This window comes from Theropithecus gelada, chromosome 9 (assembly GCF_003255815.1).
Source record: "Theropithecus gelada isolate Dixy chromosome 9, Tgel_1.0, whole genome shotgun sequence".
Lineage (NCBI taxonomy): Eukaryota > Metazoa > Chordata > Mammalia > Primates > Cercopithecidae > Theropithecus > Theropithecus gelada.
In genome coordinates, this window is record NC_037677.1 from 102,213,015 (window position 1) to 102,228,610 (window position 15,596).

Genomic DNA, 15,596 nt, shown 5'->3' on the forward strand with positions numbered 1-15,596 from the left:
CTTTATAGAGGGGGAAACAGAAGCCTAGAGACATTAAGTAGCTTGGCAGGGTCTCACAGCTTATAAGAGACTGAGATAAGATAGTAAGAACTGCCTCTAGAGAAGGTGATATTTGAACTGAAACTAGGATGACAAGACGCCATCCATGAAGTCAGAAGGAAGATCAAGTACAGATTTCTATTTCTGGAATGAAAAGGTCAGAATGGAGAGGTTTCTTGGAATTTCTTCATCAAACTGTATTTCACTGAAGCAACTTTGGGACGTCATATTTTTTGCATGAAGTACTGCCAGCAAACGTAAGTTCCCCAAATTAAAAAATTCTGAAAGTTAGTATTTCTGGTCTTCTCCATGGTGGCCTGGGACTCTGTGGGACCATGGGTAGTGGGGAGAAGTATAGGGTCTGGTGCAGTTGTTTTTCTAAGATTCCCATTCTGAACTAGAGTACTGGGGAAATAATGGGCGTTTAGAATTAAGTAAAGCATTATATCCTCACAGAAGAGGTGGAGAAGTTAGGTAGACTTTCAGTGGTTCATCACTATACCTTGAAAGTGTATGTTTAAAGTTCAATAACTACAAGTAAGTTAGTCTTTAGTATTATGCCTCTGGGTTCTATCTTTGTACTCACCATAGTCAGCGTTGAACAATTCTTTGAATAAAGACATAGAAATGTTACGAGAACTTTGGAGTGTCATTGTTCTGGCAGGAAACCTATGGCCAGTGGCGCCTTTGCCCAAGTTTTGCTTGGGCCTGCTGGGCTCATTTCACCCACTTAGCCTGGCAGGATGAGCTCAGTTCATGCTACTGGCCCAGGTCCCACGTCTGCCAAGGACGAGCCAGGCATGGAACAGTGAGAGGTGTCTGAGCGAGCACGGGGTCCAGCCACTGTGCACATGCCAGCAGCTGCAGCAGGGTAGGCAGCTCCAGGTGCCGACATGGACACCAGCCCTCTACAAGAGTGCAGCCAGACCAGGCACACCACAAGCAGTTTCCACAGCTGGCACCTGGGAACATGGTGGCACCTAGCAGCTTGAAGACACCAGGAGCCACAGGACTCAAAGAGAGAGTCACAGCCTTGACTCAGGGAGCTCTCAGGTCTGGGCTTCCCAAAGGGATATAGCTCTTCTCTCCTATTTGACTGCAACGTGGTGAGCAAGGGCCATGTTTCAACCATGTCTGTGTTACAGTTATTTTAGCCTCATTTGGCAGGTCCCGAGTTCTTGTCCCGTGCCCATGAAGAATGAGGTACTCAGCCAAATGGAGGGTGAGCAAGATGAAGAGGAGCTTTATTGAGCTACAATAGCTCAGAGCGGGGCCTGGAGTGGTAAGTTCCTCTCTGCAGCTGGTTGTCCTGATGTCAGCTTAGCTTTGACTGAGCCTAGGGCTTTTATAGGTCTCAGAGGGGAGAAAGTGGGCACCGAATGGTCCATGGGCAGCCATAGGCAGGCTCAGAAAAGGTACCACAAGTCCCCACTCAAGTCCATGGGACTGGCAGCCTGGCCCCAGCGTTCAGGTGCCCCCAGGCCTGAAGGTGGAGCCTTACTGGGAGCCCTCCCCATTCTGCCCAGGAATCTACCTCCTGCTGCCATTCATGGTGCCTGGGCTTGGCCTGACTTTGCTCCAAAATCTGAGTGGGTATTGACAGCAGGGAGAAGCCAGGCAATGGGAGCAGGCACTTCTGAGCCAACAAGGGCAGGATTGGGTGGGGCCTTCCTTGGCCCCCAAGAATGCAGGGATGCCTGGGTCCACAGCTGTAATTTGGGCAGCTGAAGTGGCACCCAAGGAGCTCCTGCCCCCATCTTGGAAGGTGCACAGTTCCTGCTTGTTCCCAGTACATGGAGGCTCCATGGAGCCTGCAGCCCCAGCCTCACCTCCCTGCTGCAGCTGGTGTGATGGCAGCAGCAGCTCAAGACAGCCCACTGCTGCCATCAGAAATATTTTATTAAATTTGTGAATGGCATAAAGCTATGATTAAGTACAAATAGGGAATGACAGAGTCAGAATTAATATGAATTAAATAGACTACAATTAAAGGTCATATTTATAATATATAATCTAACAGTGGAAATTATGAACTTGTCTACTAAGTTAAACTACATACACACATATATACACGTGATTGTTTCTGCATGTATGTGTGTGTATACTTATAAATGCATGCACAGAGAAGGATAGATTTCCTGACTTAATATTCTTCCCAGATGGATGCAGAGTGTGATGCACTGTTAGAAAGGTTACACGTCAGATCCCTCATTAGTACTGAGTCTGCTGTAGTTCATTTTAAGAAATGGTGGTAAATAAAAGAGAGACCAAGAAGGGCCACAGTGAAAATAAGGGTGCTAGAAATGAGCTTTTATATTGATAATCAGAAGAAACGGTACAAAACTTAGCCTGGAAAAAAAAAAAAAAGAAGTTAGAATGTGAGAGCTGTCTTTCCAAACATTTTAAAGCTGTTTGGCAAGACAAGATACAGAGTTCAAGGGAAATGGCAGTGCTTAAATCCAGGTGTCAATGCATTTTGTTTGGCCACTAGTATTAGCCTACATAGGTTTCAAATTTGAATTTATTACCAATATTCAAAAACTGGGATTTTTAATGTATGAATCTAATTTCCTGGTCTTTCCTAAAGAACCGGAAAATCTGATGACTCTAGGCCACACTTTTTCACAATAATTACCAGGGCTGGTAGCTCCCTTAGAAGGAAAAGGCATATTTCGTTTCACCAAAGTCTCCCTCCCCCCCCACCTTTAAATATAATTTATTATTTTATGCCTAAACCAAGTCATTTATTTAATTAATTATCTTTCAAATCTTTAGTATTCATAAAGCAGAATCAAGGCAAGCCTTGGCAATTTTAGTGAGATATATTTCAACTCAACTTAAAAAAAAATTTAGATTTGCCCAGTAGTGGAGCAAAACACCTTAAGAGTTAGTAAGCTTCCTGACAATAGAATTAACAAAAGAGATAATGGAAGAAATATGCAATGGATATTTGGACTGGGTCTGTACTTAGGTCAAATAGTCAAGGCAGCTCTTTCCCTTGTTCTATTATTCCATCCAAAGTCAGAAGAACACATAATAGAGAGAGAAGAAAACAAAATGTTGACAGCAGAGGGGGTGGGGGGGAGAGAGAGAGAGAGAGCGCAAGCCACTAGGACATAGGGAGAAAAATAAACAAGTGAAGGTTACCAAGAGTGTCTGAGAGATAGTGGGAACAAATGAGAGTCTAAAAGATGGCTCCACATTTCAGAGAGAATCGTAAACTTATGCACAAAAATTGCAATTAAATGAGGTGTATCCTGGGCAGCTGTCTTCATGCATTAGATGGCCAACTGGAAAAGTGAAAAAGTAGATTTCCTTCCTTTTGAAAGCATCTGTACCAACTCCTGAAAGGTTGGTGTCTCAAGAATCTCAAATTAATTTAGCATAGGTATTTATAAAATATGCGTGTCATGTCATTTGTGACCCAGGATGGATTAAGTCTGATCTGTTTTTATGCATTATAATTACTAAATAGTTTTGTGCGTTGCATGTTTCCCTTAATTATAAAGGCCACCAAACAAGCAGGCAAATAGATTAGATTTCTCTATGCCCCTTCTTTGTTTCTTAGGTTTAGTCCTTTGAGGACTTGCCGTTCCAGGTCCTTCCTTACCATCAATGCTCATCAAACTGTGTTCATCGCTAATGCTTAAGAAAAAAAAAAAAAAGAAAGAAAGAAACAGCTCTATTTAGAGACTGGGAGATTATGAAAATCTATGCAAATTCACAGAAGAGTGGGAGGAGAAGGGGAAGAAAAGATAATTCCCAAAGAGGTCAGTTCATTTATCTGTGTCTTCCTGCTGCATACACATTGCAGAAAGCTCTTGGGTTTAAAAGCCATGGCTAGTCAGCTTGTTCACTGCCTCTCTTTTCATCTCTTTAAGATAACCATGTAAGAGCAAAAGAAATACCTGGAAATGTTGTTTTTTCTGACATTTTTCTCAAATTACAGTTAAAACTTTTTACATTTATATCACATCCCTTTATATAGAGCATTATCAGGGGAACTTGTTAAAAAATATAAATTTCTGGGTCCCTTTTTAGATGTACAAAAGCAGAGTCCCAGGGGAGTGTGAGCTGAGAATGTATATTTTCAAAATTTAATAGAAAATTCTGATGCACATACATATGTGACAATTACTAATATATAAACACCCTTTGTTTAGACAATGTTTCAAGATTCTGTTAATGGTATTGGGATGATCAAAAGTAGCAATATAGAGTAGAGATGATGGACTTCTATTGTTTGTTGGTTATAGCTTCTGACAGCCCTGGACAAAATTGTCAGCTTTCAGCACCCTTGGTAAATAAATTGATTGCAATCTGATGAAGGGTGAAGAGGGGAAGGTAGAAGTTGTTTTAACCTTAATAGGGTACCTTAGTACCCAGATGCTTTGCTTGACTGCCAACCTGTAATCTATAATTGTCCTAAAAGCTTGCTCTGAAGCCACCCAAATAATGACCTGGGAACAGCTTACAATATCTCTAGTCACGCTCTTCAGGGAAGAAGAGGAAAGCAGCTTTTTTCTGGAGAGGGAATTGAGTACCATTCAGCGGTACTGAAAATAGGAAAGAATTATGACACAGGTAGTAAAGCATGATAGATGGTTTGGGGAAGTCCAGTTGGCATTTTTATTTACCCTTTCCCATAACAGAACAACAAGAGGGCACTCACTCAATTGGGAAATCAAAAAGCTGCATGTTTAAAACAAATGAAAGGAAACTTCACAGCTTATAATGAACTCAAGACACTGGCTGTAGATTGCCAAGGAAGATTACTGAAGCAATTAAACATTTGTGTGCAAATGAGGATAGCATTTTACAACCCAAGTAGGTAGAAAAATAAATTCTGTACTTCTGGCTAACACTGGCTTTTTCTTTAAGAAGTATCTATTTTTCTACCTAAAAAAGAAAAGCTGATCTTCAGCTGGATACAAAAAGTGCTATTTCTCACTCTAGCAGATGATGAAATGCCCTCGCCTGGAATCATCGAATCCATGAGAACAGGGTTGTGTTGGGACTTTCCAAGACTAGACCACCCTCACGTTTGGAGGTTGGCTGGAAAGGACTCCTGGGACTCAGCATATAGTTGTACTTACAGCTAAGATTTATTATAGCAGGATAGTATTAAGGATATACAGCTGCATCAAAAGGGGAAAAGACATAGGTGGAGTTTGGTGGAATCCACGTATAGACTTCCTCATGTTCTCTCCCTCCCATGAAGGGTCACACAGAGCACACCTTTCCCCCCAGCAATGAAAATGCAGCAACATGTTCATGATGTTTCTACCCAGGAAAGTCTATTAGAGAATCGGCATCCAAGGTTTTTATTGGAGGCTGGTCCCAAAGGCACTGTCTGCCTAAGAAGTACCAAAATTTCAGATGCCCAGAAATAAAGCAGGTGTTCAGCATAAACTATATTGTTTGCACAAACAGCCTGGCACAATGATTCACCCTTCTTAGTTAGCTCCTGACTGGGAATACTCCAAGAGCCACATTCTCAGATGCCAACCAAGGGCCAACCCCTTGCAAGCAAGTCTTTTTAGGGCTGGCAGTCTCAGACCTTCTGTGTTAACTCTTTTCTGCACAGGGGAAGATGTGTTATGACATTGGGGTTAAAAGAAATCAGTGTTAATTAGTATAGATTTCACACCAGAGCAAAATGAATCACTGACCAATCCGAGAGAGCAAATTAATTTATGGTTTTAAACTATGGATACACACATGGTAATCTATTTCTGTAAAACTTTGTTTTTTAATTTTGCTCTCTATCAATTGGCTATTCAATTTCTGCCCCCCCTACCCATTAAGCATTTGTAGTCTGACATTAATTACATTAAAAAATTGGAGCAATGTGGAAACTCCAGAAACCCAGGGTTAACATTTGTCCACTCAATTGTTTCTTTCTTATGTTAAAACTAATACGCCTTCTCAGAAAGATGACCTTTAAAATTGCTTGATATACTACCATAAGCACCAGCATACAAATGCTTCATGAATTTTCTCCTTCTAAATGTGTCCCAAGTCTCTAGGTCTTGGTATTGAAGTACCACCTTGGCTCTACTTCAAGATTAGAGAATGAATGTGGGAAAATTGGAGATGAAGGTAATAATGCATTTACCTCTAAATATAATTTAAGTGGTAGTTTTGCCCACTGAAGAATAAAGGTTCACTAAATCCTTTTTAAAAGATGATTACCTCTCAATATAAACCACTACCTCTAGATATAAACATGTTCATCTGAGTGAAATCGAGAGCATAACTTACAGTATCTTAGTATCTTGGATCGTGTCTTAAGCATAGTTAAAACTCATTGGAAAATGGTTAATTTGAAATAAATGCATAATTTAAAAAAATTTACACTTCCTATTCTAATTCAGGATCTGGAAGCCTCAAGTCTGGACTAATCCAAAAGCCAACTTTATAATCTTCCTACTTCTAAGATCTACCCATCCAATATTTTTCAAGTGAATTTAATCATTGCCAAGTGGATCTTCCCAAACAGTCTGCTAATGTTATTCATTGTCCCAAAATCTTTCTGATAGCTTTCTTTCACCTTGAGAATAAGTCTCTACAGTCTAACCACTACCACTGCCCCCAATTTGGTTGAATTTAACTTTCTGATTTAAGAACAAATCAGTTGTATCATCTATGATAGCAGTGTTGAAATTGTAAATAGTTTGTTCTCTCTTGCCTCAAAGGGTAAAATCTTACCCTTTCTAGATATTCAAAGACTGTTGAGGTCTTCCATATTGGGTGCTAGTGGTTCCCCATTGGATTTTTTATTGTCTTGATGAGGGAGGTGTTCTTCAGGCCCTCTTAGGAAATTTAGTCGTGTTGGTTTCTTTGCTCTCAGGTAATTCATTCTAAGAGGCTGTTGCAGTGTCTTCACCTCATTTCCTGGATAAGCCACCACCCCAACAACACATTAGAATAGGCTCCAGGTGTGTCTGCTGTGACATTAAATTCTGAGTCATAGAAGAATGTTCCCATGTAATACTCTCCCCTCTTCACCCTCATAATCCACTCCTACACTTGTCCCTGGATCAGCCAAGCCCTGCAGTTATTTTGGCAATCAAGCTATTTTCCCTCCAAACAGGGATTATATTTTCCTGTTCAGGTTATGTTGAAACTTGTCCTTCATTAGTGGTCTGAAGGCCATGAGTAGGAGCAGGGTAAAGAGGTAAAGAGATGAGGTCTACTTCTGCTAGGCCCCTGTGTCAGAGCAAGATGGAAATTTAAGATTCTCAGGCTTGTCACTCAAGTGTCCTGAGTTCAGATTACAAGTACTATGTCCTGCTATAACAGCCCTGATTGTATAACCTAAGAGACCAATTCCTATTAAGTTATATGTTCAGTCTCCTTTGCAGCTCTGCCACCTCTACAATTAAATCCTGGGTATGAATTTGAGCCCAGTCTGCTCTCATGCTGTGGGAGATAAGGATCTCTTCAAACACTGCTATGGATGTCTTCTGATTTTCATAGCTTGTCATTTTCTTTATTTAAGATTTCCAAAACAACCATGTTTACATTCCCGAAGGTCTTTACATTCCTGCATTACTATATAAACTAGTACTTCACCTTCCACTGCGCCATCATCCCAATCCATCACATGTGAGTATTATAGGAATTTTGTTGCTAGAGCATGCCAGGAGTTATTATTCTCAATTACCAACATCACTGGAGTCTTTGTTATCATTTGAACAAGGAATGATCTGTTTTTTTTCCAGAATCCCACAATTAAAAAGAATCTAACTTGCAAGATTCTGAAAGAATACAGGAGTTATTTTGCATAATCTTGAATCATTGAATATCTTCCACAAATATCAGTTCTCTCTCTCTCTCTTTTTCATAGTAGATGCTCCATAAAATTTTTATATTAAATCAGCACGGTCTTAGGTTTTCTTGTTTGCTTCCCACTTTGAATGTTCTGGGGAAAAGCAAACTAAATGAGCTTAAATGAAAAATAATTTATAAAATAAATATGGATAAAATATGCATGAATCTTCATTTTGGAAAATATAAATACACTCCCTGCCAGTATCAGTTTTAAAGTAAGTCTGTTTTCCATAGATGTCTGTATCACAGAGAGATGAGATTTTCTGAAACACATCCGAGGCAGATACATTTATGGAGAAACGTTTATCCTCTTTCTTGGTTATTCTGTCCAGGTCCATAAAATTGGAACTGTACCATGTGGGAAGTATGAAAATCTTGTTTCTGCCTTTTCGATGACTCATTTCTGCCCAACAGAGGAGGAATGACTTGAGTGGTGGGTAATACAGGGGGAAGAGTTCTGAGCATTGGCAGCACATTCTCTCCACCTGTCTCTTCTGGATCTTCCTGCTTGTTAACTGGAAATGGAGTCTTTTGCACGGACTTAGTAGTCACTTTTGAGGTGATAGAAATGGTGCTGAGGGTGAAAGCTGAGCTGGTTGGGAAGTTGAAATACAGTTCTACACCTTCTGAGCCTTTGGCTGAATGGGTGAATATGATCATTTCTGTAAAACTAACGAATCAACTCTCAACCTTCATTGGTTCCAATATTTAGACTAGAGTCTGTCAAAGCAAATTGAGAGTCTCAGTCTGAGTCACTGTGTTTTTACTTATAAACTATATTTATAGAAGAAGAAACTGCTTTTAGCTATGTTACCATTTTTAAAAGACTAAACACAGTCTCTTTAACATATATTTGAATTAATTAGAGCTTGATAACAAGGTTATGAAAATTTAATTACTACCAAAGTTTTGGTCAGTAAAGTTAACTTCTTATGAAAAGCATAGATTAATATAAATGGATGGTTTTCTTCATAATAACTTTGGGACTTTTTATAACAAATTTTGATCTTATGTTTAGAAGTCAATGGTTCTCATTTATTTAAAGAAACTAAGACCTTTGTGTTTCTTAGTTAAAAGTCAGAGAGAAATGCAACTTATGTTTACAAGATACAAAATAAATATAAATTTATCTGAAGTTCCATGAAAAGAGGTATGGAAATATATACCTGATCTTTTTCTCTACTGATCTAACAAGATATAATAACAGCCCGGGATTGCTTCTCTAAGAACTGTGTCAACATTTTCACATATTTTGATGGCTTCATTAACAATTTCTTAGCCAACAATTGAGTCTCTAATCTCAATTATTTTTCTATTCAGAGCAGAATTTTAAATATTAAGTTCACCATTTCTGTTTTCACAGGGGGCAGCCTGATTCTACCTTTTCTGTCTAGGTTTTTTAGCAATAAAGATTTAAAAAAAAAAAAAGATTATTTCTTAAAAGATCCAAAATCTCTTAGGAAATAGGGGAATAATGGGCAACTCAGGAAATCTATGTTACTATATCTCATAATAATGACCTTCGAAAAATTATCTGACCAAAAGTAATTCTACAGGACTTTGAGAGTATTTCCGTGTTTCATGACATTTTTAAAGATGTGAATCTATCTCCAATTTTCTTTTCTTTGTTCTTCCCCATGATCTGTTTTGCATAGAGGACAAGATCCTGATTTATGGTATTGTGTTCTAGTGATTTTTGTTTATGATTCCCTCCGCCCCCACCCTGGGTACGAGGAAAGCTAGTAGAAAAGACCTAAAATGTCATTGGTAGGTGCCACTTTAGATATCATAGCTTAGACAGAAAATTCTTTGCAGTTATACGTTTAAACTTGTAAAATACAAATTAGACTTCTCTTGGCCATTTTTGTACCTCTGAAATTGTAAACAGAAGTGGTTTTTTTTTTGTTTTATTTTGTTTTTCCTTAGAAGCAGGCTGGGATCTCAAAGGCATCAATGCATTTATTGGTGAGTTCAAGGAGATTAAAAACTGTTTAGGCTGTCCATCTCCAAATACTTTTTTTGTTTTTAAATTAAGGTATAATGTGGATATATAGAAAAACACAGATCTTGAGTGTACAGTTTGATAAGTTTTGACAAGTGTACGCACCCTCGTTACTACCACCCAAGTCAAAATAGAGTATGTTTTTATTAAACCAGAAAGCACTGTCATGCCATTTCCCAGTCAGCCCTTACCCCTACACTTTCATAGTAATTGCTTTTTTAATATATATCATGACTGATGTTTTTTTGTTAGTTTATCTTGCCTGTTCTTGAACTTCATTTAGTTAGAATCTTGGAGCGTGTGCTCTTTTGTGTCTGACTTCTTTTGCTTAATAAACTGGCCTTGTAGATTCATGCATGTTGTTGCAAGTATCATAGTTCATTCTTTTTTTTTTTTTATTGAACTGTAATTAGGTGAGTGTATTACAATTTGTTTATCCATTCTTCCATTGATAAGCATTTGGATTGTTTGCAGCTTTTGGTTATTTTCAAATAAAGTTTTTGAACATTCTTTAAAAAATTTTCTTGTAGACATATTTTATTGCTCTTGGGTAAATACCTAGGAGTAAAATGGCTGAGTAATAAGGTAGGCGTGTATATTTGTATAAGAAATTGCCAGATTTTTTAAACCAAAGTTTTCATAGTATTTTACAATTTCACTAACAAAACATGAAAATTCCAGTTGCTCCCTCCATATCTTTGCCAAGGCTTGGTATTGCTAGTCATTTTAATTTTAGCCATTCTGGTAAATAATTACTAATTTTTTTTTTTTTTTTTTTTTGAGACAGAGTCTTTCTCTGTCACCCAGGCTGGAGACCAGTGGCTTGATCTCGGCTCACTGCAAACTCCACCTCCTAGGTTCATGCCATTCTCCTGCCTCAGCCTCCCAAGTAGCCGGGACTATAGGCACCCACCACCACACCTGGTTACTTTTTTGTATTTTTAGTAGAGATGGGGTTTCACCGTGTTTGCCAGGATGGTCTCAGTCTCCGGACCTTGTGATCCACCCGCCTCAGCCTCCTAAAGTGCTGGGATTACAGGAGTGAGCCACCGCGCCCAGCCCTCACTGTGATTTAAATTTGCATTTACTGATGATTAGTGATGTTGACTACCTTTTCTATGAGCTGATTGGCCATTTGTATATCTGCTTGTATTAAGTGTCTGTTTAAATATTTTTCTCATTTTTAAAAGTAGAGTTATTTGTACTCTTATTATTGAGTTTTAATAGTCATATATTTTGGCTACAGGTGCTTTGTCAGATATGTACATTGTGAATATTTTCTCTCAGCGTGTGACTTGTGTTTTTATATTTTTAATGATGTCCTTGATGTGCATAAGTTGAAAAGAAAATAGAAGTTTAAATGCAATTTAAAATCTGGTGTACTTTTCCATGGCTGAAAAATTTGAATAGGGTTTTTTATTTTTTTCAAAATAGCCCAATTTAAAGTACTCTGAAAATATTTTCAATGGTGTAATCTCTTTCTTTTTTTTTTTTTTTTTTTTTTGAGACGGAGTCTTACTCTGTCACCCAGGCTGGAGTGCAGTGGCCAGATCTCAGCTCACTGCAAGCTCCGCCTCCCGGGTTTACGCCATTCACCTGCCTCAGCCTCCCGAGTAGCTGGGACTACAGGCGCCCACCACCTCGCCCGGCTAGTTTTTGTATTTTTTAGTAGAGACGGGGTTTCACTGTGTTAGCCAGGATGGTCTCGATCTCCTGACCTCGTGATCCGCCCGTCTCGGCCTCCCAAAGTGGGTGTAATCTCTTTCTTAATGATCTTTCCAAGTGTCATAAGAGACTCTTTAGTGACTACCACAGTTAAACTGAGAAAGTTGTAATAAAGATACATTTAGTTTTGGTTTAGTGGAATGTATCTATGAAGTTTATACTGACTGTGTTTAATTATATTGTTGCTAGTTATTCTGGTATAGGAACGGCTTCTAAGAATATTCCGACCATCCACTGTACCAACTTCTCTGGTGTGGTAGCATGACAGTGCTGGGCCAGAGGTTGTACAGTAGGAATATGATATGTTCTTTGATGCCGGGCACTAGAAGCATATACATAGTGGAAAAGAAACCAGATTTGAAATGTACAGACCAGAAGCTAGTCTATAGAATATTCTTCTAATCTTTAGACATGTGAAAGTATAAGTGATAGAATCAGAATAGTATAAGTGATAGAATCAGTTTTCATCAATCAAAGGTTCACATTTATATGACATATGCTTGATAATGTAGACAATATGCAATTAAAAACATAGCTTATTACTTTTTATTGAAGTCACATGAAATATAATCAAAATTTTGTGTTTGTAAGGCACAAAGCTACATAAATACTGCAAAAGCTAAGTATGTTTGCTTGTGTGTAGCCACAGCACTGATGCATCCCAACATATGAGACTTTGAGCATATCTGACATAGTTTATCCTGAAGAGAATTCTGTTAGTTCAGGCAAAAAGGCAAACAACATTGTTACCAACAAAGGGGAAAAGCCTGAACAAACAAGTGTGCCAATTACAAAACTTTCACATATATTCACCAGTAAGTTAATGTATGTAACATGATAATTATTTGATTATGCAATTATGTGGCTCAATAGTATGTAATGACTATTTTACATACACTTGCTTTTGTGTGTACCTTATTTAAATATTTTTATGAATTTTAAAGAGTAATTAAATGAATAAATAAAGCTCTTGAACTGTTTGATAACCCACTTAACGAAGAGGAGTGAATCATGTAAATGCAAAAGAAAAAGGCTTGGGTTTATTGCGAATTTAAAATAAATGACTAAAGTAAGTGAATATATTAAATTCATGATGCATTATGACAAGTGTGTCACTGACAAACTGGTTAATGAGTATGATCATTGAAAGATTATTTAATATTAGTCATTCCTAAGAACAATTAAAGTGCCTTGAAATTTTATAGGTCACATATGAAAGAAACGTGATTAAGGAGCCTGAAATGAGCATGGCATAACCAATGATAAGCTTTAAAACTGAAAACACTTTTTCCAACCTCTTGTTAACAATGGAAGCTTTAAACATTTCTGCTGATTTTATTCTGATTTGTCTCAGTAATCACATCTGTATCACATTTGATGGTTGAAATTTTGTATTCTTTCTTTTAAGGAGGGATCCTCAAATTGTTTTCCTTCAGACTTTTCAACATTTAACATAGGAAATGCCAATACATTATTGTTCTACAGAAATCCTGGGGACATCTGCACACAGAGTGAGGTGGAGTGCAGTCATGTGGGCTGAATGCTGGGAAACTTCTTATACAACTGATCATGAACACACAATCCTGGAGCAAGCACAAAGCCCCTGCCAAACACTTCATCCCATAGGTTTGCTCCTTGAGTCACCTCCATTTTCAAAATTTCTGTTGTAATTTCAGGATTTACCTACAAACTCTTTCATGCTCTCACTGCTCTTTCACTTATCAGATATGATGGTTAACACCCTAAGATTCATTTAAAAAAATACTTAAAAGCCTAAAACTAATTATAAGTTCAGCAAACACCCAATAGGTTAACAATAAATTGGCTGAGACTAAAATAATTGCATGACATCCAATGCTTCACATTAGTTGCAGTAAAGAGGACACTCTGAAACAAAACTCCTACCACTTTTAGATAAATATTTAAAAAATAAAATGATCAATAAGGATCTTGTTTATTCAGTGTATGTAAAAACAAAGCATCTATACATAAAATTAACTCAAGAGGACATAAATAACTGTGGTAGTGTCTGTTTTGGATGTTTTGACTCTGTTTACCTCCACTGTTGACTGTATTACATGTTTTCCTGTAATAAATACATGTCAGAAGATATCTGGAAGGGTGTAAAGGAAAATACCTTAAAAAAATGGGAATCAGTGTAGTAAGATGGAATTGATGAGCCATTCGCCCACACAATACAATATAACCAGACAAGTACACATGACCCTGCCTCTTTTCTCCTTTCACCACCCCAAAATAAAGATTCTCAGATTCTAACAATAGAATCTGTTAACTCTTTTTTTAGTGTTAACAGACTCTTTTAAAAATATGGTGGAGAGTTAAACATTTAGTTGACTTCTGTTTGTTTAGAACTTTTTGTAAATAGATGCAGTGAGCCCCTTCTCCTAACTCCTGAAATTAAATTCCCTCTTCAGAGAGTAGGCAGTTGTGGGGAGGATGAGGAGGAAGGAGGAGGGAGATATCATTTTCAAGTCTGGGTCATGAGTGGACTCAAATTTCAGAGTAACAAGTGTTAAGGGATACACGACAGAAAGTACTTGAAAGTGAAGAAAATTAAGAGAGAATCACAGCCAAACCTCATTTATGTTGGCTTTAATTTTGCCAAAAGACTCTTCTTGGAATGTGGTTCCTTACATTGCTTTTGTTGTTCCATCTTATCCAGGTCTCCTCTGAAAGACTGCCTGCTCAGGAAGTTCTTCCCTACCCTCTCCTAATTAATTAAAGTAGCTCTCCTCGATGAACCCTCTGTTCTTTTACTATATTTTACTGATAAATCTTCTCCCTCTCTAAAAATCATTTTTATATGTTTCCTGTCTGTTCCCATACTGCAATACAGACTGCATTAGGACCAGACATTTTCCTATCACTGTTAAAATACCGACTCCCAGAATAGTGCCCAAAACTTTGTAGATTGGTTGAAAATGTTTTATGTTCTCATAAATTCTTAAAGTCTAACAACTTGTTGTTTCACAGAGATGTGTTAAAAGGAAGACTCGAGATATGGGTTAAACACTGCATCTCAAAAACATTATTTATAGTAGACATAGGCCAAAGAGTGCTAAATACATGTCAAATCTACATTTACATGCATAACATTCTATATATCTTTAACATAAATGCATGTTTAATACTGCCTTAACTTTAAGCCACTGCTCACATTTCATGGACTGGTTAAGTCTTCCCTAAGAATATACCCTAGTCATTATTATGTTCAAAAATTTAGTGGCATGCCTAGGTTTTCCCTTCACTCACTTAAGAACTCCTTAGTGGGATAAAAGAAGTCACAGGAAATATTGCAACACATCTTCTATTTCTTTTGACTTTCTATACTCATACTGCTACTAATTTGTAAGGATGGCAGAGTCAGACAACAAAAGGATGAAAGACACTTAAAGGAGAAAGATGATCAAAAACAAAGGAAACAGGACTGAGAATTTGGTCTTATCTTTCTGGGACAAAGAACTGTATATAGCAAACCCCCTATGTGAGACTCACTTGTCCTGAGCATATGGGCTCTATCAATTTATTAAAAGTGAATTGATATTTTGCCATAAATCTGATAAAATGCTTCCTTTTCCTATGTAGCCTTAGTTGGATCTTGTAAAATGATTAATGTTAGTAGAGGAAATTGAACAAAACATGAACAAAGTGGGGAAGAGAGAGAAGTAAAGGAAATAATTGCCGAGAACACACAATGTTTACCTATTAGAATGATTTTTTTTTTCTTTCTACCTAGAGAAAAGAAAGCAAAGGAAATCATAGAAGAAAAGGTCACTGGGGAGCTACCTAAAATGAGGAGAATGAACTGGAATACATTCTCAGGGGATTGTAGCAGTCCCAGCCCTGATATTAGCCGGCTGTGGGACTTTTAGTAATGTCTTTAGCATCTGTACTTTAATTTCTCCGTTGTAATATTTCTTTGTAACTCTAATTAGTGTACAGATTTAAAACCTACAAGTTATATGTGATTGTT